The sequence below is a fragment of the Canis lupus genome, chromosome 36 (genome assembly GCF_003254725.2).
Source record: "Canis lupus dingo isolate Sandy chromosome 36, ASM325472v2, whole genome shotgun sequence".
NCBI lineage: Eukaryota > Metazoa > Chordata > Mammalia > Carnivora > Canidae > Canis > Canis lupus.
In genome coordinates, this window is record NC_064278.1 from 17172103 (window position 1) to 17197902 (window position 25800).

The following is a 25800-nucleotide window of genomic DNA, read 5'->3' on the forward strand; positions in this document are numbered from 1 at the left end:
GAGACACAGGCAGAGGGAGAAGCAGGCTCCATGCAGGGAGCCCAACGTGGGTGGGACTTGATCCCCGGTCTCCAGGATCACACCCTGGCTGAAGTCGGTGCTAAACCACTGAGCCACCAGGGCTGCCCATATATTTCACTTCTGAAGTCATTCCTCCAGTAACTGGCTAGAGCATATTTGTTGATTCCTTGAATGTATTTATTCTGCTTTTACACTTTGGTTGTTTGGCTGGATTGAATTTGAAGGAAAAAATATATTTTTTAGAATTTGAAGAGAAGTCCCAGGATAACAGCTGTTCAATAGGTCCAGAGAGCAAATGGGTCTGGTTTGGAGCAAGACAGAGAGCCCTAGAAACAATGATGCCAAGGGAAAAATGATCTAAAGTGTTTGAACATCTAGAAGAATTGTTGCCTTTGCATTTCACAGCGTTTTAAAAGCATCTGGGAAAAAATAATAGTGTACAAAAATTAAGTCTTAAAAAGAGGCAATTATTTTTATTTATTTTAATTTTTTAAAATTTATTTTATTTTTAAATTCAATTTGCCAACATATAGTATAACACCCAGTGCTCATCTTATCATATGCCCTCCTTAATAAAAGAGGCAATTATTAACTCCAAAAGAACCCCAAAAAGTTATACAAGAAGGTAAACATCACAGTGAAGTATTTGGCTTATAGTAAATAATACTTATCCAAAATAGGATAAATATTGATTATGGGATTTGACCCAAAATTATATAGCTCAATTGGGAGGATGAATTCAAGGGAAAGTGGAGGGTATAAGAGGGCTTACACCATCAGGAAGGTTTATAGATCCTAATCCTATCTTTTAGCAATAAACCACAATGATTCATAGTAGGTATGGCAGCTGTAATTTATCACATTGAGACACTTTTGATAGTGAAGAAGACGATAGTGATAATTATGCCAAGACAATAGGTATAAACTGGAACTGATAAGCAAATTTGGTATATGGTCACCCTAATTATAGGCATATTATTTTAAATGTAGAGGTAAATGCTATTGAAATAGCTAATTAAGTTGAAAGTATCTCTAGAAAGTGGCATTGATGGGGAGAGAGTAAAACAGGAGACTGCTGATTTTTAAAATAAATCTTAATGCTATTTGATTTAAATAATTATGCATTGTATTTACCAACTTAAAAATTAAAATGTAGATATTAGATTAATCTTGCCTAATTGTTTTTGGTATGAGCCAGAATATTCCTTACTGTCAGCAAGAGGCAACATCTGAATTCTCCTATAAGGCTTATTTATACTCTTCATTTGATGCTTCTTCCTCTAAGAAAGGTACAATTGAATGGTACTCTATCCTGTTAGTGTCTCATATAGGGCCTTGGCAAAAAGTAGATGCTTATTAAATATTTGTTAATGAATAAAATAAAGATTCAGTAATATTTTCAAAGGCAGAAAAACCTTCTAGAAGCCAGGTTTATGGGACAATATTTTCTAGTACAGGTGTAATGGTGAGCCAGGCTTATCCCGGGGATTCTGTAGGCAACTTGGAAGGAGACTTCTTTACAAAATTTAACTTTAGGGGGAAGAATTTTGACACTAGTGTAGAGATCCCTTTATGACACAGTGGTACCTAAAATGATAATAACTAAACTTTTAGAAATCATAGCCTGTAATGTGTACCTTTAGGGATGAAAGTTTTTTGCTGCCAAACTGATACCTGTTAGTTTGTAACTTTCCCAAATTTTCATATCCAAAGTCTTTTCTTTCTTTGTTTGAATAATAAGATTAAATACTGAGGAAGGGGAACTGAACATATTTTCTTTGGGGAAGCACTTTTACAACCTAGTGTCCTATATATGCTTGGATCGGTGATGAACATCAGAGTGTAAACACCCAGTTCAGAGTCATTGTAGTAGAAATGAGACCAATAGGTCATGAAATTGTAGCTCATTGTTTCTCAGTGTATTTGTCTTCTAAATTGAAATTATCATAGAAAAAAATGGGGAGAGAGAAAAAAATTGGAACTGGAAGCAAAACAGAAACAAGAAAGAAATGAGGGTAGTAACACGGATATATCTATTGGAAGTCACATTGAACTCAGCATAACTAATCTAATTAGTTTGTTTAAGGATAATTCTCTGTCAAAAGCAAACACAGAAACCAAAAAAATTTAAAAACCACTCTTCTTATTCTGAAACCATGTTTTCTCAGTGCTTAAGTAAATATTTATACTGGGTCTATTCTTCATAGTAGGGTTATTTGGTGACACGTTTCCTTGATATCCAAAGTCTATCTCTGATATAACACATTCCAGCTAAGTGTTTCTCTTATGCATAGCACTGCTGGTCACAGCCTTTATTACTCATATGTGGTTGTCTGTTTACTTGTCAGTATCTTTCACTAAATTGCAAGCTCTGGGGAGCTGCTATTCTATTTTGCTCATCATTGAATGCCCCACACTCACTGCTTGGCACATAGTGAATGCTCAATCAGTATTTGCTGAATAAATGAATAAATGAATTATGTTATTCTTTTTTACTTTATATCTACAGGAGCCAGTCTCTGAAAACAACATGTGCTCACTGAAGACTTGACTCAGACAATAAATTTGTGAATTTGGCAACTGTCAAAGCTCTCCAGCCAGAAAGAACAAGACAGTGGGTATTGTGACAGCTTGTAGGCATTTCTCCCAGCTTTGGGGAGCTTAAGGCAGGTCTCAGGAGCAACTACAGAGGGTCCAGGCCAATTAGACAAAGGAAAAACCTAGGATTAACTTTAGGCATTGACACATCTCTTTCTTTTCAGTGACTGTTAGTTCATTGCCTAAGCTATGAAGCAACTCAGGGGAAATATAAATTATAGCAAGAAAGTGCACTATATCCTTCACCTGGCAACAGGCTTAGTAAATCTGGCTTATTTCTGAGCTAGTATGTGCTGACTGGATATTGTGATCTGTATTGTTTCAGACTGTAATAACTATGAGGATTTTTCATTCTTTTTGGTAAGAATTGAGTAGCAATCATTTAGATTAGTCACAGTATTTAATTTATTGAGAGAGGAGGTAGTGGCCACAGGGGATAGGAATCGAAAGAAGGGTAAGTGATGCTCTGAACCAGGGACAATGTCCCTATTTATTACATCATGTGCCCCAATCCCAATGAAGTTGACACTCCTGGTACTAGTAGCAGACATGTACATTATTTAATTTTGATTATTGTTATTACAATGGGGAGAGAATTGTACCAGTCTATTAGTGCTCCCTTTCCTTATTCCCTTTGTGAGATTTGACACACATCTGAGAGGTAGTAGTTCCTAATCAGGGGATGGAATTTGAGTTATCACCACCTATAAGGATTGGGCCTCACTCTTGGTTCTGTCATTCAACAAATATTTATTGAACACCAATTATGGGGCCAAGCAATATTCTAAGTGCAGGGAAAATAATAATAAATAAAGGAGAGGGCAGCCCAGGTGGCTCAGCAGTTTAGCGCTGCCTTCAGCCCAGGGCATAATCCTGGAGACCCAGGGATCAAGTCCCACATCGGGCTCTCTGCATGGAGCCTGCTTCTCCCTCTGCCTGTGTCTCTGCCTCTCTCTCTCTCTCTCTCTCTCTCTCTGTCTCTCATGAATAAATAAATAAAATCTTTAAAAAATAATTTTAAAAAAATAAAGGAGAAATTATATTCATCAAGCAAGATAGATAATAAATATTAAATAAGTAAATCAATTAGAATATTTAAAAGTGATAAATAATAGAAAAGAAAAATCAGGGAAAAGGGTACAAGAGTGTGAGTAGGCAGGGTGGGGAGTCACAATTTTAAATGGAAAGTAAATATAGGCCTTATTGAAAGATGGCATTTGAGCAAAGACTTGAAGGTGGTGAGGGAGTGAGTTTGGAAGACATGTGGAAGGAGAGGCCCTGCAATGGGCAGTTGGCTAGCATGGTTGAGGAACAGCAAGGTATTATAGTTCAAGGGGAGAGAGTGAGGAAGAATGTAGAAGAGATGAGATATGGGGAGTCCCTAGAAGACTGTAAACCTAAGAGTGACTTATTTGAGTTCTGTTCGAAGGTCTGCCTACTATGTGAAAATGATGTCTAAGGAATATGGCAGAGATGACTGGCGGGTGACCCAAATCCATCCTCCCTTTTCCACAGTGTAGAGTGGTCAGTGGAAGCAGCTGGCCAGCCAGGGACCATATTTCCTACCTGTCTTGGCATGTAGGTATGGTCATCTGACTAGGAGAGAACAGAGCTGCCATTGGCCAGAGAACTGAATGAGCACTGGAGAGATGTTTGGAAGACCTGAACTTGGCCCTTGACTATTGTATAAGAAAGAAATAAAGGTATTGTTCTTTAAGTCACCAAGATTTGGGGGTCCATTTGTTATGACAACCCAGCCTACTCTAACTTAGACCAAGGTCAAGGACAAAACCAGGAAGATCTTTTAGGATGCTATGGCACTAATCTGCACTAGGTGAGAGATTATGGTGGCTTGGACCAAGGTAGTAGGAGTAGAGGTAGCACAAAATGAAATCCTAAATATAGTTTGAATTTAGAGCCCACAAAATTTCATGACAGATTGGATGTGGTATATAAGAGAAAAAAGGGAGGCAAGTCTGATGTTATGGTTTTGGGGTTGATACATTGTAAGGTTAGGAAGACAGCAGATGAAACAGATTTGAAGGGGTAAATTTGAAGGGGTAAATTGAGTTATGGATCTATATATTTGAGATGATTTTTAGTGAGATGAGTAGTGATTTGAAGGGGTAAATTTGAAGGGGTAAATTGAGTTATGGATCTATATATTTGAGATGATTTTTAGATGAGATATAGTTATGGATCTATATATTTGAGATGATTTTTCTCCCAGTGAAAATGTTGAGTAGATACGCAGACATGTAAGTTTGAATTTCAGGGAAAATGTCTGGCCAGAGATAGTGATTTGGAGTCATCAGTGTGTAGATTGGTGAGGTCACCATGGGAGTGAGGACAATCACAAGAAGAGATCAAAGGACTGGGCCGCTTCATCTTTACGAGGTTGGGCAAATGGGGAGAAATCAGCAAAATGACTGAGTAGGAGAAACTAGCGAGAAAGAAGGAATGTGATGCACTGGAAAAACACTGACCCACCATGCTTAGATGTGCAAAGCTCCATGCTAAAGATCAGGACGTACAAAATTGCCTCTTAGGAGCAAGAGAAAGACGTGTCAACCAGTGAGACTGTGATAAGAACAATCCTGGGCCCAACAGGAAAGAGCTGAGAGGGAGGCAGCTGGGAAATTTTTGGATTCTGTTCCCTGAAAGGGAAGAGGGAGATAAAAATATTTTTTGAGCAACAGTGACAATCAGTTCTATGTTTTAGAGACAGAACTGGTGGCAGGGAGAAGGGTGTATTTTGGAGAAGATGAAAATTTAGTAGGTATTTTTTTAAAGATTTTATTTATTTATTCATGAGATACACAGGAACAGAGGCAGAGACACAGGCAGAGGGAGGAGAAGCAGACTCCATGCAAGTAGCCCAATGTGGGGACTGGATCCCAGGAATCCAGGATCATGCCCTGAGCCAAAGGCAGATGCTCAACTGCTGAGCCACCCAGGGGTCCCTTAGTAGGCATTTCTGAGATCAATATACTGAGCTGGAGACGAGTCAGTCATCTTGAATGACCTTGAGATCAATACCTCAGTGACTTTAATCAAGCTGAGATTAACGGGTTAACTGAGTTCAATCTTCCCGTCCACTTCTAGTCCTTCACCTGTGCCCTTGATCTCAACAAGTGACATCATTCTCTACTCAGTTGCCCATGGCAAAATCTGTTAATTATTTTTTTTAATTTACTTATGATAGTCACACAGAGAGAGAGAGAGAGAGGCAGAGACACAGGCAGAGAGAGAAGCAGGCTCCATAGTACCGGGAGCCCGACGTGGGATTCGATCCAGGGTCTCCAGGATCGCGCCCCGGGTCAAAGGCAGGCGCCAAACCGCTGCGCCACCCAGGTATCCCTGTTAATTATTTTTAATAACCCTGTCTCCTCACCCTGAGTCCAGTGAATCACTAACTGCTGAAGCTTTCAGTCTCCTAAACGCTAAATACCTTTCAGGTTTGTCCAGTCCCCTCCATCCACTATGCCATCCTCTCACTTGAACCACACAACAGTTCCTGGCTGGTCTCTTCAAAGTAGATCCCTCCCACCCCTCCTAGTGCTCCTTTTGTTCATTGACCACACTGGAGCCAGTGGGGGGCTTTTATTATTTTTTTTAAAGATTTTATTTATTTATTCGAAAGAGAGAGAAGAGAAGAGAAGAGAAGAGAAGAGAAGAGAAGAGAAGAGAAGAGAAGAGAAGAGAAGAGAAGAGAAGAGAAGAGACAGAGGGAGAAGCAGGCTCCATTAGGGAGCCTGACGCGGGACTCGATCCCAGGTCTCCAGGATCACGCCCTGGGCCGAAGGTGGCGCTAAACCGCTGAGCCACCTGGGCTGCCCCAGTGGGGGCTTTTAAAAACAAATCTTATCATATCACTTCCCTTTTTCTCTTCCTCCTAGATTAAAATCCTGAGGCTGGCTTTCTGGGCTCTCTATGGTCTGATTTCTGCCCCCCTTCACCAGCTCTGCACACAAAAAAACATTTTGCTGAATAAATGAATAAATGAAGGCTAAGATACAGCCTCACGCTGGGTATGTTATTTACATATTATAGTTCCGTTTTTCATTTATAAAATGAGAATCATAATATTTCCCTCACTGGAATGTTGCTAACTAAGTTAAACACTAGGATAGCACGTTAATAAAATGTAAGCATTTAGCGTTGCATGATAGTTTTGATTGTTGTAAATGAACCAAATTGGCACTTAGCACAGAACCTGATGCATACACTCAGTACGTACTTGTTGTTCATGATAAATCAGCACTTTGGGATTGTAATTATCTTGGTAACTATTTCTATAAAATTGCCTATAAAACCCCATACCATCTCATTTGATACTGAACAGAAAGCTATACATGGCTACTTGCAGCATCATGCTGCTGCTCAAAAACTCCTCATTGTCTCCAAAGACTGAAATCAAGTTCAAATTCCTCAGCTTGGCATTCATATTTCCAATTTCTTTAATATATATCCTATGCTCCTGAGAAGTTCATCTTAAACAAAATTTATTGGATTTCTACAGTATCCAGGACCTGTGTTAGGTGCTAGATATTTAAATTTAACAATTGAAGCCTTGTATGATGTACTTTCAGTACCCCACGTGTTGCTGGATTTAAAGGAGCAAAATCCAAACTGGCCAAAATGTCATTAAAAAGGAATATAATTCAGGGTGCCTGGGTGGCTCAGTTGGCTAAGTGTCTACCTTCAGCTCGGGTCATGATTCCAGGGTCCTGGGATCAAGCCCCGCATTGGGCTTCCTGCCTGGCGGGAAGCCTGCTTCTCCCTCTCTCTCTGCCTGCCACTCTCCCTGCTTGTGCGCTCTTTCTCTTTCTCTCTGTCAAATAAATTAAATAAATAAAATATTTTTTGGAAAAAGGAATTTAATTCTTTACACAAGTCTCTGAAAGGATGTAACAGGAATCATAACCCCAGAAACACATCCCATTATCTATTGTAGCCATGGAGGTGCACTGTTCCCAATGCCCTTCAAGACAACATGTTACAGGGAGCACAGCTGACTACCACAGCTTTGGATTCTACACCGTGTTCATGCTGAGGCCATACTTTTGCCAGGCTGTACTTGGCCTGTGAATGACAAGGAAGGGGACTAGAGCTGTGCACTGAGGGCTAAGGCTCTTTCCCTCCATTTTCCTTCCTTTTATAGGTGTCAGACCTGCATCATGGTCTGAAGGTGCCTTCTTCCTCCTATGCACTCCTCTTTTATCCTTACCAGGTGTTTCCCACAATCATTCTTTTACATATCTAACCCCATCTTAGCATCTGCTACTTAGCAAACCCAAACACAGGTGCTATCAAGAGCAGTCCAAGATAATTGGTAAGATGGGGCTTTTAAATCAGGGAACTATATGCCACTGTGTCCTCCAAAGGAAAAATGTGTGGATCTGGGACCGAAAGCAAAAGCAAAAGCAAAAGTAGCCCCACTTAGCATTGTTCTTAATGACTCACTGGGGGCGGGGGGGTTGTGCTTTTCATCCCCACAATCCTAGACTCTGCAGGGTCTGCTGTCAGTGAAATTTGAACTCTGATTTCAGGGGCCCCCTAAGCACAATAAAAGCCAAAGCCAGTCTCCCCTCCTTGATCTCAAGCCATTTTCAGTTTTACGTGAGACGCTGCCCTGTTCTCCCTGGAAAGACTCCTCATGTGAGAAACTTCTTCATGCCTTCCTGGTGCACTGCATGTGTGTCATCACTAGTCCGGACACCCGAACCAATTTTGAGTGGGAAGGTCTTTCATATCTGGGAGGGTGACCACAGCAGAAAGATAGGAGGGCAGGAGACAAGGGAGGGCAGAGGGACAAGCAGCTGCTCTATACCCTCAATTATAGGAAATGAATTCCCTGGTCTCCAGAGTAAAACTGTTCTTGATCCATAACACTGAATTAAGGAAATTATATACTATACTACCTTTAAGTAAGTATCCTTTGCTAACCTAAGGCAATATTCTCAAAGATGTAAGACTAGAAGAGACCCTGCAGGAATTTAAGAATTCAGTATCCTGAATTTCTTCTTCTTCTTCTTCTTTTTTTTTTTTTTTTTTTTTTTTTTTTTTTTTTACGAAGCCATTAGGATCCTGTTTTTTCAAGGAATTAAAAAAAAGGAATGGAAAGATAGGAAATAAAAGAAATACTGTATCACACTGTAAGAGAAAGGGAGGGAAGAGAGGAGTTGATCGTTAGGTACTGAGGGCCTATTATTTTCCAAGCCCTGTTTTCTCTTCACTTAAATGCACACAACAGTCTCTTCAACAAATGTTTTTTTTGAAAACTGGACATGCAAAAGAATGACACTGTACTACTTTCTTGCACCATACAGAAAAATAAACTCAAAGTGGATTAAGGATCTAAATGTGAGACCTGAAACCATAAAAATCATAGAAGAGAGCACAGGCAGTAATGTCTCTGACATCAGCCATAGCAACATTTTTCTAGATATGTCTCCTGAGGCAAGGGAAACATAAGCAAAATAAACTATTGGAACTACGTAAAATAAAAAACTTCTGCACAGCAAAGGAAACAACCAACAAAACTAAGAGATAACCCTAAGGAATGCAAGAAGATATGTGCAAATGACATATGTGATAAAGGGAATGTATTCAAAATATATAAAGAAATTCTACAACTCAACATCAAAAAAACAAATAATCCAATTAAAAATGAGCAGAAGATGTGAACAGACATTCCTGCAAAGAAGACAATGCAAATGGCCAACAGACACATGAAGAGATGTTCCACATAACTCATCATCAGGAAAATGCATATCAAAACCACAGTGAGATATAACTTCAGATGTGTCAGAATAGCTAAAATCAAAAACAGAGGAAAAAACAAGTGTCAACAAGGATGTGAAGAAATATGCACTACTGGTGGGAATGCAAACTGGTGTAGTCAAGGTGGAAACCAGTATGGAGTTTCCTCAAAAAGTCAAAAATATAACTACCCTACAATCCAGTAATGACAGTACTGGGTACTTACCCCCAAAATACAAAAACACTAATTCAAAGTGATATATGTACCCCTATATTTACAGCAGTATTATTTATAATAGCCAAATTATGGAAGCAGCCCAAGTATCCACTGATGGGCAAATGGACAAAAAATAAGTGGTACACACACACACACACACACACACACACACAGTGGAATATTATTCAGTCATCAAGAAGGATGAAATCTTGCCATTTGTGACACCAGGATAGAGAGAGTATAATGTTAAGTGAAATAAGTCGGAGAAAGAAAAATACCATGATTTCACTCATATGTGGAATTTGAGAAACAAAACACACAGAAAAAAAGAGACAAACCAAAAACCAGAGGGGAGGTGGATGGGGGATGAGTGAAATAGGTAAAGGGGATTAAGAGTACACTTATCTTGAGAACTGAGTTATATATAGAATTGTTGAATCACTATATTGTACACCTGAAACTAATTAACTAATGCTAATTACACTGGAATTAAAATTTAAAAAATAAATGCACACAACAGCCCATGGGCCAGAGATTATAATTTCTCCTGCACAGATGGGGAAAATAAATGCATTCAGGTTAAATAAATTATCTGTAGTGAATTGACTCTAAGGTTCCTCTCACCACCACCGCCGCCGCCACACCACCAACCACGATCCTGCTTCATGGTGTTCATGCTTTTGAATAATCCTCTCTTCTTGAGTGTGGACAGATCTGGGGCTTCCTTTTTTTTTAAGATTTATGTATTTATGATAAATAGATAGATGATAGATAAAAAAGGTGATAGATAGATAGATAGATAGATAGATAGATAGATAGATAGATAATAGATAGATGGATAGATGATAGATGGATAGCACAAGCCTCAGGAAGGGAAGGGGGAGAAGGAGAGAAATCCTCAAGAAGATTTCCCACAGAGCATAGAGCCTAACTCAGGGCTTGATCCCAGGATGCTGAGAGCATGACCTGAACTAAAATCAAGGGTCAGATGCTCACCTGATTGAGCCACAGGCATGCCCAGGACTTGCTTCTGACCAACAGGATATCATAGAAGTGATGAGTGCCACGTCTATAATTGTGTTGTATTATATAAATAAGACTCCATCTTGATAGCTGATTGATCTAGAGATTCTCCTTGCTGGCTCAATACAGTAAGCAGACATTTTGGAAAAGTCCAGGTGACAAGGAATTGTAGGCAATGTCCAGGGACTACAGGTGACTTCTAGGAAATCTGGGCAGCCTATAGTTGCTGAGGACACCTGATAGTAAGAAGCTGGGACCCTTAGTCTTACAGCTGCAAGGACCTGAATTCTGTCAATAACTTTAGTAAGATTAGAAGAATATTCTTCTCCAGTTGAGCCTCCAAATGAGAGCAAAACTTGGCTGACACCTTGAATGCACACTTGTGAGGCCCTGAACGAGGACTCAGCTAAACTGTACCTGGATTCTTAATCCAAGGAACTATGAGATAGTAATTTGTCTTGTTTTAGGCCACTAGCCTTATGGTGATATTTTATACAACAATAGAAAATAATACATTGTTCAACTACCAAATAGATTTTTAGTGACTTCTAATTTTCATTATTTAGTGATCTCCAATTCCACATAACAACTTACAAAGTGTTAATACAAGGCATTACTATAGAGTATCTTGACTGTGGTCCATTTTGGTTTAGTTGCTCTAACAATCTACTTGAAAGGTTGATTGTTGAGGAAAGTGCATAACAGTCATAATCTGCTTTAGTCTGATCACATAGGGATCACTGATGTCTGAGGTTTTAAAAATATCCTTATTGACTTATTTTCTTCCCATTCATACACTCCATCTACCTGTAATATTTCTCTTATTTCTACAGAGACTAAATTTAATTTCATTGTTTCATTTTTTGTATTACTAAAATTCTTCCAACCAACATCTTTCGTAAGGAGGTCTCTGAATTTTCTCAATATCCTCCACAAGACTATTCATCACATTTAAATACTTTTGTATGCACAAAATTATTCTAGAGCATTATATACTATAGGTAATGTATAAATATATATTATGTATAAAAGAGAGGAAGAGTGGTGACGTTTGTACTAACCAACCAAAAATTCACAAGTTATATATTGCAACTTATTTCTATACCTCACACAGTATTTTTCTAAGTTTGTTTCTTGCTTTGTTAATATAAATTCATTTATCCTATGGTTGTATAATTGGCAAGTTATTATAAAAGATGTTTAAGAGCATTTTTCCCAATTTATCCTTTTAATGACATTGAGTAGAGAAGGTTTCTTTGCATGAGTGCTACTCATCTTCTGCCCTAAGAAAATCTAGTTTTCTCATTTGTCAACTTTAGCTGGGAAAATCCACTGGGCCAAAATCATTAATTCAACAGATAATTCTGATAATTCTGTGACCAGTGCCTCAAGATCTGTGATTGGCCTTATCTGTATAGTGTCAGAGAAACACCAAAGAAGTAATGATTAAATACTGCATTTAGTCTTAAATCTGCTGGCAAATTATCCAGGCAGATTCCTGACATTATTTTCTCCTGCAGAAATCCAGCTTTAACAACCTTTGACATTTCAAGAAGAGTATTTATTCCGTAGATTTTGATTATACTGAGTACAGCACTCATCATATTCATATTAATCATGACAGATTGAGAGACTGCCCTCCTAATCTTTAGGATATGCTGAGCACTGATGCTTTAGATTCCAAACTCAATTCCAAATGTCTCTGCTAAATAAAATAGTCTTCTGAGATAGTTTGAGATGTTAATTAACCACAACAATTAAATAGATTCTCTCCAAGATTGGGGGTCCATTTAAAAACAATTAGTATCATCTTAATCATTCAATAAATATAGGTGGTCTTTGTCTTGAGACCACATAGTGGAAGAAATTCCCCATTTCCAAGGTACTCATTCCACTCAACAGGAGTTGAACTGCCTGTATATCACTCACATTGTAGGTTGTCATAGTTACTATGTTAGCAAAAACTGCGCAGTGGAAACTCACCATTTGCTACTTGCTAATAAGGAGAATTTAAAATACTGTCCAAAGGGACATGGCAACTATCAGGATGCCACATTGGAAATCCCACAAAATGATCAGCATTTGAGCATTTGTTCATTCTGAAGTATAGTCCAAGTACGAGATAATGATCCTATAGTTAGTTGCCTCAAGGGACTCCACATCTACTGTGTAACTCTTATAAGGAAAAGAGTCATCAGGTCCTTCCTTAGAGAGCTAGATGAAATTATCTCCTAAAACCAGCAATTTAATTTTTCATTCTGTTTATGTGCATCTAACATGCAGGTGTGCCTCAGTGCTCCCCCACTTGCTTCTACCAAACATTTAGAGTTCCTAATTTTCATGCTTACTAGACTTACAATCATTTCCCTTCTTCCTGTTTTATCCAAAGAATCTAGCTCATTTCATACAAAAATATATAAGGTAAGTTTGAGCTAGTTTGCTGGTATGACTCACTTCACCAAAGTATGATGAATCTTGGGTAAAATTATATAAAAAGAATCTTCATCAGCAAGGCCTGCTCTTGCACCCAGAGTATTATAGAGCTTCCTACACCCCAGGAAGACAGCCCATCTGGCTCCATTCTCCCTGATTCCTTAATGCCATTCTCCTGACAATTCGTTTTTTCTTTACATTCTTTTAAGTCAAAAATGGTTTGAACTTTAGTGAGCATCAGAATCACCTGGAGGGCTTATTAAACTATAGGTTACCAGGCTCCTCCCCTAGAATTTGGGATTTACTGGGGTGGGTTAGGCCTGAGGTCTGCAAAGGCAACAAATTCTCAGGTGATGCTGATGCTGCTAGTCCAAGGACCACACTTTGAGAACCACTGTTTTAGGTGATAGTTCTCAACTCTGACTGCACATTAAAACATCTGTGGACATTTCCCCCCCCCCTTTACTATATTTATTTGTTTCAGGTTTTTACTTAAATCCAGTTAATTAATGTACAGTACGATATTAGTTTCAGGAGAGAATTTAATGATTCATCACTTATGTATAATATCCAGTGCTCATTACAAGTGATCTCCTTAATACCCATCACCCATTTAACCCAACCCCTTGCCCACCACCCCTCTGGCAACCCTCAGTTTATTCTCTACAGTTAATAGTCTGTTTTATGATTTGCCTCCCTCTGCCGCCCTGCCCCCACCCTGGACATATTAGACATCTCCCGTGACCCAGGAAATCAGAATTTCTTAGGAGTGGGCCCTAGGGACTGTTTTTTGTCTGCCTTTTTTTTTCTTTTAGCAGCTCCCAGGGGATTCTAATATGTGACCAGGACAAGAACTGCTACAATAGGAAGAGTTGGTGCTAAAAAGAGATGCAACTGGGGGTGAGATTTAAAAAGAATGCCTTGACTCAAAACCTTTTCTAGAGATTTTATCTTTTAAGTAAGGAATGCATACCTTAATATTTTAGGAACATTAAAAATATTTCAAAAGCCATTATGTATTAGTATATGTCTCATGTCCCTGGAACTTATTGGTACTCAACAAACAATAAAGAATTATAGTAGTCATAATAACAAATCTTTCATTTCTGGTTGCTGCAATTGGGTGGCTAGAAATTTAATTATGCAATTTCTTATGGCAAGATAAATGTATCATTTTCTAGGAGAGAATAAAAATTTGCAAGGTATGAGCATACCAAGGACTTAATAAATGGTATGGAAAACTTACTATCAAGAGAGTAATTATCAGGAGACCTCAAGTGAGTAAAACCAGAGCTTCTCAGTGAATCTGAGCTGTGAATACATGTGGGCTTGGGAATAACCCTTAATTCCTGCAAATGGACAATGGAATCTTTCCTATTTTTTTTCTAAGATACGTGATTTCAAATACAGACCTTGTCTGAAATTTTTAATACTCTGTCAAAGTTAAAAGCAATGCACTGGATTCACACTCCACAAGACCATGGGGATTCTCTGGGTGGAATTCAGGTGACTGTGACCTGTTTGCAGGCAGGTCAGGTTTGTTTTCCTATGGCCTAGCACAGTACTGAGCTTGCAATAGGTGTTCCACAAACATTCACCAAATTTAACTGAAAATTGTTGCTCTATTTCAGAGGAAATAAATGTGCTTTTAAAGAATTTCCCTTTTTAATTTAATTTTTCTTTGTAACAATGTAATGGGTACACATAGCTTAAAAAGTCATAATTTAGAACAAAAATGAACAGTTATTTGTCTCATTCTTCCTCACTGCCCCCCCCCCCCAATTTCTGCTCCCCAGACACAACCATTTTCTGGTCTGCCAGCCATTTCCTCTGAGGTTTCTATCCATATTTGTACATCAAAGTCCCTAAAAAATTATCTTGACAGAAAACTGATTATATATTTTGATTAAAAAAATTTTTAAAGCAGAGTTAGATGGAAACTCTTTGGGCAGGTGGCAACTGCCCAAATGAATTCAGTCAAATGCGTTTCTTAAGGGCTTGAGTACTTGGGTTGTACAAGAACAAGGTCAGTTGCAGAGAAGTTAGTCATGAGGTGGTTTAGATAGAAGTTAGCCGGGGGTCTAGGCAGGGACTGGGGGAGATTTATAAACTCACGCATATCTGGGGTCACAATTTGGTACCCGAGGCAAGGCTAGTTGTTGAAACAGTGTGTGATGTATCTTTCCAGAGCACATGAGTCCCCATGAGCTGCTGTTAAAAGAACTCTTGAAGATGTTGACATTGAAAGTGCAAACGATAAGACGTTAGAAACAGATCCAAATTTAGAAATTAGCCAAGGCACAGAAAAGATGCTTGTTTCCTACTGTAAGTTCTACAACAGTAAGGCAAGCACTGTTCAAAGTACTCTTGATAACAAAGGAAATAAACCAGAAAATGTTTTCAATTTATAATTCCATATTTATAATGTTGGCCACAACATTATGATTATTTCTTGTCTGTGCTTTAGTATTTTTCACTCTTTGTAAAGAAACATTAAAATAAGTTAAATGGTTTAAAAAAATTGCTTTGAAGTTTCAGCTTGCATGGCCATTTTTATGGTGCTACACTATTGTGCAAAGCAAGGACTATCTGTAAATGAAATTGAGAAATGTGTTTCCTCTCTTTTCCCTATACCTGCCTGCCCTCTGCTGGAGGTGCCAAAAATTAGTGACATTGTCCAAAGACAAACTACACACAGTTGTTCTCCAACTTTTATTCTCCCCTGATCTACTCTTGGCTGCCACTCTTGAGGGATGCAGAGCATTCCCATCAGAAGCAAGTCCAACTTGTTCTACTTCTTTGTTGGATTAGTTGTTACATCCAAATTATGGAGAAGACTGGTGCCATTAAGCAATCACAATCATGTAACTAATTCTCTTAATTTAATTCTGGGCTTGGAGTGTAACCTGATAAAGTCTATTGTTGGAAGAGATGTTGGAAGTCAACTATTTTTACTTATGCTTCTACTGCATAACTAAAAATTTTTCCTACATTGTAAAGGTAAGCTCAGAGATGATCACCTTTAAGCTTAGACTGGATTTTTGACTTATGCCAAATTTTGCTTGACCTTTTCTTCTCTCATTCAATTTCTGTAATTGTCCTCTCAGCCTCGACAATTACTCCCAGAAATATTAATAATATTAAGAGTGACTTAAAAATATCTCCTGTGACTGAGATTAAGAACTGTATAACCTTTCGGTTTCTTTTCAGAACTTCCAGATCCACTTCCAGACTCTGAGTTCCAAGATACTACATTAATCTCCTCTTTTACCCCCAATCATACCTATACCCCATGCTCCACAGTTCATGCTCCCACCGAAGATTATGTCACTTCTCTGCCTAATGATTCAGCACAGGCTAGGTCCACAGGGAAAGCTAAATGTGCAAATAAAATAATATATTTCATATCCTTAATGGAGAAACTGTAGTTAGTGCCACTCGGTAATGAGAACAGGAATTGAGGTCCAGGCAATCTATGTATCTATAAACTTCTAGAATTCTGTTAAGAGCTCTTGGCTTAAAAGGAGGGGAAGAGATTACAGAAGATTTAGACAGATGAAATTTTAAAATTCTTCATCTGCCTATCTCATATTTTGTTGTTGTCAGTAGTTTACATATAACTCAGTATACAATGTGGCTTACTATTCCATAGTTGTTTTTTTTTCTTGTAAGAATTCCACTCACATCTCTGATCACAAGGAAAGTTATTATCATGCCCATTTTATATTTGGCAAAATGAAGACAAATGGAGAAATGAAAAGAATGTCTGATTTTACAATAGATCCAGGCACAGAATACTAGAGCCACTGATTTGTTTCACTTCATTAGAGTAATGATTTTCTCTCTCTTTCTTTCTCTTCCATCCTTCCTTTTCTCTTTCTTTTCTTTCTTCCTCTCTTTCTTTTTTCTTCTCTCCCTCTTTCGTTTGTATACTCCTTAAAATAATTTTTAAAAATGATGTGACATCTCACACACTCCCATGTTAATGTCTGAAATTGTTATAAATTTAAATAATAGCAAAGAATATAATCTTGTAAATATCGATATTTTAACAAAAACCTATTACATTACTCTTTGGTGTATATAATATAATTACCAGAGTGATTTTATATGAACTGTACTACTTTTAAAAACATATGAACATGTCATTTGTGATAACATGGATAGATCTTGCGAGCATTATGCTAAGCAAACTAAATCAGAGAAAAACAAATAGTGTGTGATGTCATAGATACAGAACACAGATTGGATGCCCAGGTGGGGGGTAGGAGTTAGGGGATGGGGAATAGGGGCAGTGGCAAAATGAGTGAAAGTGGTCAAAAGGAACACATTTCTAGTTCTAAAATAAATAAGTCATGGGAATGTAATGTACAGCTGGACAACATAATGAGATTATATTGCATAAAAGTTCCTAAAAGAGTAGATCTTAAAAGTGCTAATCACAAGAACAAAAATTTATACAATATGTGGTGACAGATGTTAACTAGATTTATTATAGTGATCATTATTGCAATATATACATATATCAAATCATTACGTTGTACAACTGAAACTAATGTTATTTGTCAATTTTATGTCAATATAAAAAAACCATGAGCAATCTTTTTTCTAACTTTAGGAAATTTACTTTGTTCTTTTCTACTTGAACTTGAATTTTCACTTTACCTACAGAATTCTGCTGTTTATATTTGAAAGTTTAAAAAAATTAATCATCATGTTTTTCTGCAACAATATCTATATGTTGAAACTTAAAATATGCTTCCTGTATTGATAAAGCTGAGTGTTAAATTTTTATTCTAGATTTAAGTTATCATCACAGTTATTAGATACAACTGAACATAACATAAATGCATTATTAAATTTAATAATTACTAAACATATTAAATAAAGTGTTACTAGAATTATGTCTCTTAATGATGTGGATCTCCTTTTTCCTCTTTCAATTAGTGCATGTATCAATAGATATTTATTACTTGTATTGCTAGAATGTGACTGGATTCTGTGGAACTTGACAGCAAAAATATTTTGTTAGCTATTTTTATGTATAGGGCTTTCAAAAGTTGTATTAATGACTATTTACTGTAAAATCCACAAACCATTCTTGTTAAGCTAATATACATCTAAGAAGTACATCACAGAATAAACTGGTAGAAAATGGTTGACCAATGAAAACAAGCAGGAAATTAAATGCAGCCAAATAAAAAATGAATATAAATTTTCCTTAAGTAATTATCTTTATGAGTTAATTATAAATTTTCTCTTACGCATCCTAATGAATGTATAAGAAAATATAAAATACTAACTCAGTTGTAGTACACATCTCTTAATTCTTGAAAATGTAATATTGATCAGCATAAATACTTGGGGGAATTTTTATCTCCTCTTTCTTGAAATTACACAGCTAAGACACAGAACACTGCTTTGATCAAGGTAGCTTCCCTAGAAGCACTTGTACCCTGGGAATTCCAAATGAATGAGGGATTTGCCTTTATTAAGTAGGGTAAAGGTAGGACTGGGAATGAGAAGCTGGGAAAAAGCCTGGGCACAGTGCCTTGATCAAGCACATGTTCTCAGGCAGGTCAGATTTAATATGGAATTTGAGGACCTGGAAAACAATTAAACAAGTAGGTTGGCCTAATCTTCTAATTTAATAAACTATTTTCTTGTTTACTAGAATTAATATAAATATAAACCCACACAGCTGCCCTATCAACCCCAATTTGAAGAGACCTCTGAGACCCACAATATACGTTATCTAAACTTTTTTAGAAAGCCCAGGGACACAAAGCCTTGCTGGGCTGTTCTGTGAGAGACCTTCACATAAGCTTGAAACGTTATGTGGCAACTGTTTTCCTAATGGAACTACAACCTTTCTGACTGGATACTGAATCAGTAGGGTAGTATACCGGGCAAACAAAACATGGTGGAAGACTATTCAGTGCTTTTAATACCTTCCCATCTTTGAGTGAAAGTCTATTTCCATAAGGAAAGAAATGAAAGTTGTTATATGTGAACTGGCTGCCCAACAAGTGGTATAATAAAAACCAGAATGTAATGAAACAACTAGACAAGATCACAATCATCTCAAAAATGTATCTGTTTTAAGAAGTTTCAAAGGGCTGGATTTCACTGGTTAAAAATGGATTCTTTTTAGTAATCTAGAGATGAAATAAAATCATCATGCTATTTTTCTAAGGCATTTAATAAATGCGTACATTACAATCTAAAGTATCATAATTATGATTGAAAATTTTTAAGGGACTAGAAAATATTTCATTATATTTTAATGATTTATTTATTTTTAAAGATTTTATTTTAGAGAGACAGAGAGAGTGTGTGTGTGTATAGGTGGTGGGGGAGGAGCAGCGAAAGAGGGACAAGTAGACTCCGTGCTGAGAACAGAGCTCAATATGGGACTTAATCCAGGACCCTGAGATCAAGACCTGAGCCAAAATCAAGGGTTGGACACTTAACTGACTGAACCACCCACATGCCCCTGACTTTATCCTCTATTTTAAAATTGCCACAAATTTATAAAGCATTTATAATAAAAAAATTCAATCCAATAGCAAAAGTGAATAAAATTGAAAACCTGCCTTTGAGATTTAGGTAACGTAGTTATATAGATGGCATGCTTGTTAATAAAAAGATGGTGGGACTATGTAAGAAATAAGGCTTTGATTTTTTAAAATGTTTCCTTGGCCTACACATTCACATTCATTTTTGTCAGTCTACCCATTTCAGCATGTGTGGTTAAAATATACACTGATTATTAAACTATCTAATTAGGTTGGCCTAGTCTTCTAACTTAATAAACTATTTTCTTATTACTAGGATCAATATATATGTGTATGAGTTCAAAGAGTGTTTTTCAATTTACTCATACCTGTGACAATGTTAAAAGGGCTTTTATTTGCATTTAGCAGCTGAATAAATATAAAATACAGAGGTAGAAATAGACATCAAATAAACTGTGTTCTGAGTCTAGATAGCTAAACTGGTATTTTCATGTTGCTAAGGAGTTTCCCCTTAGTTGGAACAACACTTTATCAATGTTTTCTGTTCCTCTAAATTCTATGAAATAATTCTTTATAATTCAATAAAGTTACAACCTGAGTTAGAGTTGGCACACTTGTATTTATTTATAAATGCCGATATGCAGAGATCCCTGCCTCTGACAGCCAGCCTCCAAGATGGCATCAATAGTCCCTACCTCCTGAAATTCACAACTTGTGGAGTTACCTCCTACCTTGTACCAGGGTTGGCCAACAGAATATGGTAAAAATTATAGTATGTTATTTCTGAGACTATGTTATAAAAGACGCGGCTTGAGCACCCTCTCATCACTCAATCTAGGGGAAGCTCTGCTGTGAGGGGCCCATGTATTGTTGAATTAATTAATGCTGTGCTCCTGTGAGTTTGGAAGTGGATCCTCAAGCTCAAGTAGGGTCTTGAGATGGCTGCAGTCTAGCTGGACTGCATTCTTATGGGTAACCTTGAGCCAGAAACACCTGGTGTTTTTTTAAGAGTATACTAGAGGATTGAAAAGAAATTGTATCACAGAGTCCCTGTCTCATTTATCGTATCCTGCAGTTGCTTATTATATTTTAGTGTAACAGTTTGATGTTTTTTAGTGTACAGTTCTATGAATTTGAACAAAAGCATAAAGCGGTACAACTACCACTACATTCAAGATACAGAATGAGTCTATCCCCCAAACAGTTTCTTTTGTACTCAAGACCTCCATGTACCCCCAGCCTAGCACCCACTGATTTGTTTTCTGTCTTTATACTTTGGCCTTTTCCAGAATGTCCTATAAAGAGAATATAGAGAGCTGTAGACAGCTCTTTTGGTTTTCTCCTTTTACTTATCATAATGCATTTGATATTAATCCAGCTTGCTGGGTGTATCAGTAGCTTTTTCTTTTACTGCTGAGTAGTATTCCACTGTATGAATATGCCACACTACGTTTATCCATTCAACAATTGAAAGACGGGATCCCTGGGTGGCGCAGCGGTTTGGCGCCTGCCTTTGGCCCAGGGCGCGATCCTGGAGACCCGGGATCAAATCCCACATCGGGCTCCCGGTGCATGGAGCCTGCTTCTCCCTCTGCCTGTGTCTCTGCCTCTCTCTCTCTCTCTATCATAAATAAATAAATAAAAATTAAAAAAAAAAGAAAAAAAAACAATTGAAAGACAATGGGTTGTTTCCAGCTTTTGGTAGTCATGAATAAAGTCACTATAAATATTCACATATAGGTTTGGCGGTTAATATTGCAAGTATGTATTTATTTTTTAAAACCCATCAGCTGTATTCTAAAGTGGCTGTATCATTTTCTATTACCATCAGCAATGTCTGAAAGTTCCATTTGTTCTACATTCTGACCAGCATGTGGTAGAGTTGGGTCTTTTTTTTTTTTTTAAGATTTTATTTATTTATTCATGAGAGACACAGAGAGAGGCAGAGACACAGGCAGAGGGAGAAGCAGGCTCCATGCAGGGAGCCTGACGTGGGACTCGATCCCAGGTCTCCAGGATCACGCCCTGGGCTGAAGGCGGCACTAAACTGCTGAGCCACCCGGGCTGCCAGAGTTGGGGCTTTTTAATTTTAAACATTCTGATAAGTATGTAATAGCATCTCAGTGGGTTTTAATTTGGTGTCAGATTTAAGAAATCCTTATTTATCTCTGTTTCCCTCTTATTTCCTGAATTCCCATTAGATGTTTTCTTACTGTTTCCATCTTTCCTCTGAAATTCCATACCGGTTCATGCATATTGTCTACCTTCTATAAGAACATTTTGCACATAAATAATAGTTTAAATTACCTATCTGATAGTTGTCTGAGTCATCTCTGGGTCTAGTTCTATTGATTGCTTTCTCATGACAGTGGGCTGTTTTCCCTTGTTTTCTTATTTGTCTCATCATTTTTTATTGAACCTCAGACATTATATGTAGGATACTAGTGACTCAGATAAATGGCATTTTTTGCCCAGAAATGGACATACCTCTTCTTATGTTAGGCTTTGTGTGAGTTTGAGCTGTTTGAGTTTGGGTTTTGTCGCTATGGTTAGCTTCTGTGGACAACTGGCTTCAAAGTCATATAATAATAGCTGTACTTAGATTGGGCCTTGGGTACCAGGGGGTTTTTCTCTATGTTGCTGTTCTACCCTCAGCTTTTAGCTCTCCCTTGTGTACCGGCACTACAAAGGTGACTTTCTCTACATTCTTGCCTATTCCCAAGGAGCAGACTGCTGTTGCTTGCTACTTGGTGTTGCTGCGTCAACCTCAGTCTTCTTGTATTTCTGAGAAATATACGGTTTAAGTGATCCTGCCTTTCTTTTCCATGGCAGCCAAACTATCTTGTATCTTTGGCAAGCCTTGTGTGGAACTTTCATGCATCTTTCCAAGTGGTAGGACACTTCTGATGGTATTGGTGTAGGATGCTGAGCCCAGAACCGTTCTCTGCCTAACAATAAAAAGTTCTTTTTTTTTTTATAAATTAATTTTTATTGGTGTTCAATTTACCAACATACAGAATAATACCCAGTGCTCATCCCGTCAAGTGCCCCCCTCAGTGCCCGTCACCCATTCACCCCCACCCCCCATCCTCCTCCCCTTCTACCACCACTAGTTCATTTCCCAGAGTTAGGAGTCTTTATGTTCTGTCTCCCTTTCTGATATTTCCCACACATTTCTTCTCCCTTCCCTTATATTCCCTTTCACTATTATTTATATTCCCCAAATGAATGAGAACATATAATGTTTGTCCTTCTCCGACTGACTTACTTCACTCAGCATAATACCCTCCAGTTCCATCCACGTTTAACTCTTACTCTAGTTGCAGTGAGTCTTCATCTTGCCCTGAGGGTACAGAATTTCTGCCCCTTCCCCAGTGACTCAAGGCATTTTCTCTTCAGAAAAGCATTTAAGTGGGACTTTGTGACTTTCCCACAGCAACTGTACTCCCCTCCTCCAGTCCTGTACCACCGAGGAAGACTCACTCTGATTCTCTGCCCTGACTTTAGTCTTTCTCACAAGCACCAGTGTAGAAAAGCTTTTAAGTGTGAACTCCCCTTGTGTCTATGGCTCCCAGAGGATCCATACTGTTCATTAAATCAAAGTCAGCTTGCCACAATTTGTTAGGAATTTTAGCTTAATTCTTATGTATTTGTATGGCAATCAGCATCTCTTCTTCCTATTCTCTGACAAAGGGGAGCCAGAATTTGTATCCTATATTCTTAGAGAGGCCTTGGATTCTAGGCTACCTGGTTGTGCTATGGCTTCAGCTTTCTGATGGATTCAAGAAAAATATTATTTTTATATTTTATCTGTAGTTTTTCTTATTTCTAGAATGGGAATAATATTTTTGTTTGTTTTCTATATACTAGGTAGAAATGAAATTCTTACTGTATTTATCTTGAAGATAAATACAGTAAGAATTTCAGAGACTAAAATTCATTGAAATTTTCACTAATGCATTGAAGCTAATAACTTTCACATTTCATCTTCAATTTCATCTTCACATTTGGCTGAGCCATATAGACTAGAAATATTAAAAGGCTCAGACAAATACTATGACTGGCATACTGCTAGGTATACTCTAGCACTATTACTGTTCCTCTGTCCTATAAGAATCCGTGGAGCTTCAAGGAAAAGTTCCTCTTTGTGGGCAGAGATGGCTGGCTGGCCACCAAGCATTTATGCCCCCTTCTATAGTGCAGTGCCATTGGGAAGCATTTGCCCTGTCATGAGCTATATTTTCCTTCCCAACTTAGTTAAATACAGCCATGTAACTATATTTTAGCCAATAGAATATTGCAGAATTGCTGTAAGCCACTTTCAGGCTTGACTAATCAAAGCTCCTCCATGCTCTTTTTTCCTATACCAGCTAGACACAAATGCCCACAGTGATTTGGGAAGTCAGATGTTTTAGATGGCAGAGGCTCCATCAGCCTCTGTCCCTAATAACTGTGTAGAATGGAGCTCACATCCTTCCATCCCCACAACCTGGAACCAACTGGATTATTTCATAAGCAAGAAATGAACTTCTACTTTGTTTCAGCTGTTATATACATTGAGTTCCAACTTATCACAGCAACTAGCTAACCCTAACTAACACATTCTCCTTTCCGTTCCTTGTCCGATTACCTGGTCAAATGCTCTGAATATGAGATTTTTTTAAACTAGGTTTACAAGTTAACTGTAGGTCATTCATAAGAAGCATTTTTCTAGGTCCTTATCATTCATGTGCAAGTGAAGGTGAGAAGTTAAAACCTGGATGAGATTTAGAAAAATACTTTTATTTCTATTCAGTGTTATAAATATTTTATGTGATGTAGTGATCCAAATTATTATCAGCAGTTGCCTATAAGGAAGGCTGTGTTGGAAAATTTTCTGAGGCAGTGTCCAGGCTAATAGAAAAGAACACTGTGATTAATTGGCAATAACTGTCATGGACAAATAAGGTAAGAGTGATGGCCCAGGTTCAAAAAACTTCGTCATCCCTGGGGTTAAGCCAATATCCATGGATGCATTCAGTAGGCTGTTCCTAGAAATATAACCCAGATTTTTAAGCCTCAAGTTAAGAGGCACTTACCATTCAGGCAACATCGTTGCCATAGCTTTTGTTTATATGAATTGTGTGGTTTTCTGGCAGCCTGGTTAGGCAAAGTTATAAATGAAATTTAGATTTCCCTCTGCCTAGATTCTGCTTGTTTAGTTTAGAAATTAGGTATTTTCAGGACTCAGAATTTCTAGTAAGACAATTTTGAAGGCATACTGCTCCCAGCTGAGAAGTGGCAAAGCAAATGGTTTTATTTTCTAAAATTGCAACCCAGTATCTTTAATTCTATGACCAAGCATCTCTCAGTTTGGCTTATAGACTGGCCTAAAATAGAAGGAAACAAAGAATAGGAAACATTCCCTAGTCAAGCTGTAAATAGTTAAAAAGCAGACAGATCCCTAATTTCTGCTGTGGGAATTAGAAATTACTAATGGGGCTATCAAGTACTTGGATCTTCTAAGCTATCTGCTCTTACTTAGTTTTCTAGATGACAAAATACACATATCTGAGTCCAACTAATGCTGCCTACCCCCAAAATACCAGCTTAATCTGTTAAAAAAAAAACACATTAAAGATTTTCTATTTTCATAGGCTTTGAAAATTTTGGCAGTATGGGAAAGAGTAATCTTTCAACAGAATAAGATTGATGTTAGCCAAGAAATTCAGGCAATTTCTAATTATGAGGAAACATCAGACACACCTAAATTGAAGGATATTCAGCAAAATAACTGGCCTAGAGTTTTTTAAAAATGTCAGTGTCATGAAGGAATTGGAAGAAAAAACACTGTTAAGAGGTTAAGATCAAAAGAGACTATAAAGGTATAACAGCTAAATGCAATGTGTGATCTTTGAATCTTGGATAAAGCAGAACAAAGACATAAAAGATTTTTTTTGGTCTATTGGAGAAATTTGAACATAAACTTTATATTAGATAATAGAATTGTATCAATGTTATAACTTTACTGTAGGTTTGAAAATTTCAAACTAAAAAGTTAAGGAAAATAAATGGACTAGATAATTTATATTTAACTTCTATTTTTATCAAATTTAGTGTCTGATGGCAATGGATAATTTTAGATGTTTTAAGTTATAAAAACATAGAAAATTTGGGGATTAGGGACAGAATTTACCCATTACCCTATCATTTCTAATGCAGATATTATACTTTTTTCTTCCTTCA

At 37.5% G+C, this 25800-nt stretch overlaps 1 long non-coding RNA gene across 1 annotated transcript in view; it reads right to left on the reverse strand.

Annotated features, from left to right (window-relative positions):
• LOC112668103 (uncharacterized) overlaps positions 1-25800 on the reverse strand; it is a 61688-nt gene that overhangs the window by 7174 nt on the left and 28714 nt on the right. The window lies entirely within an intron of this gene.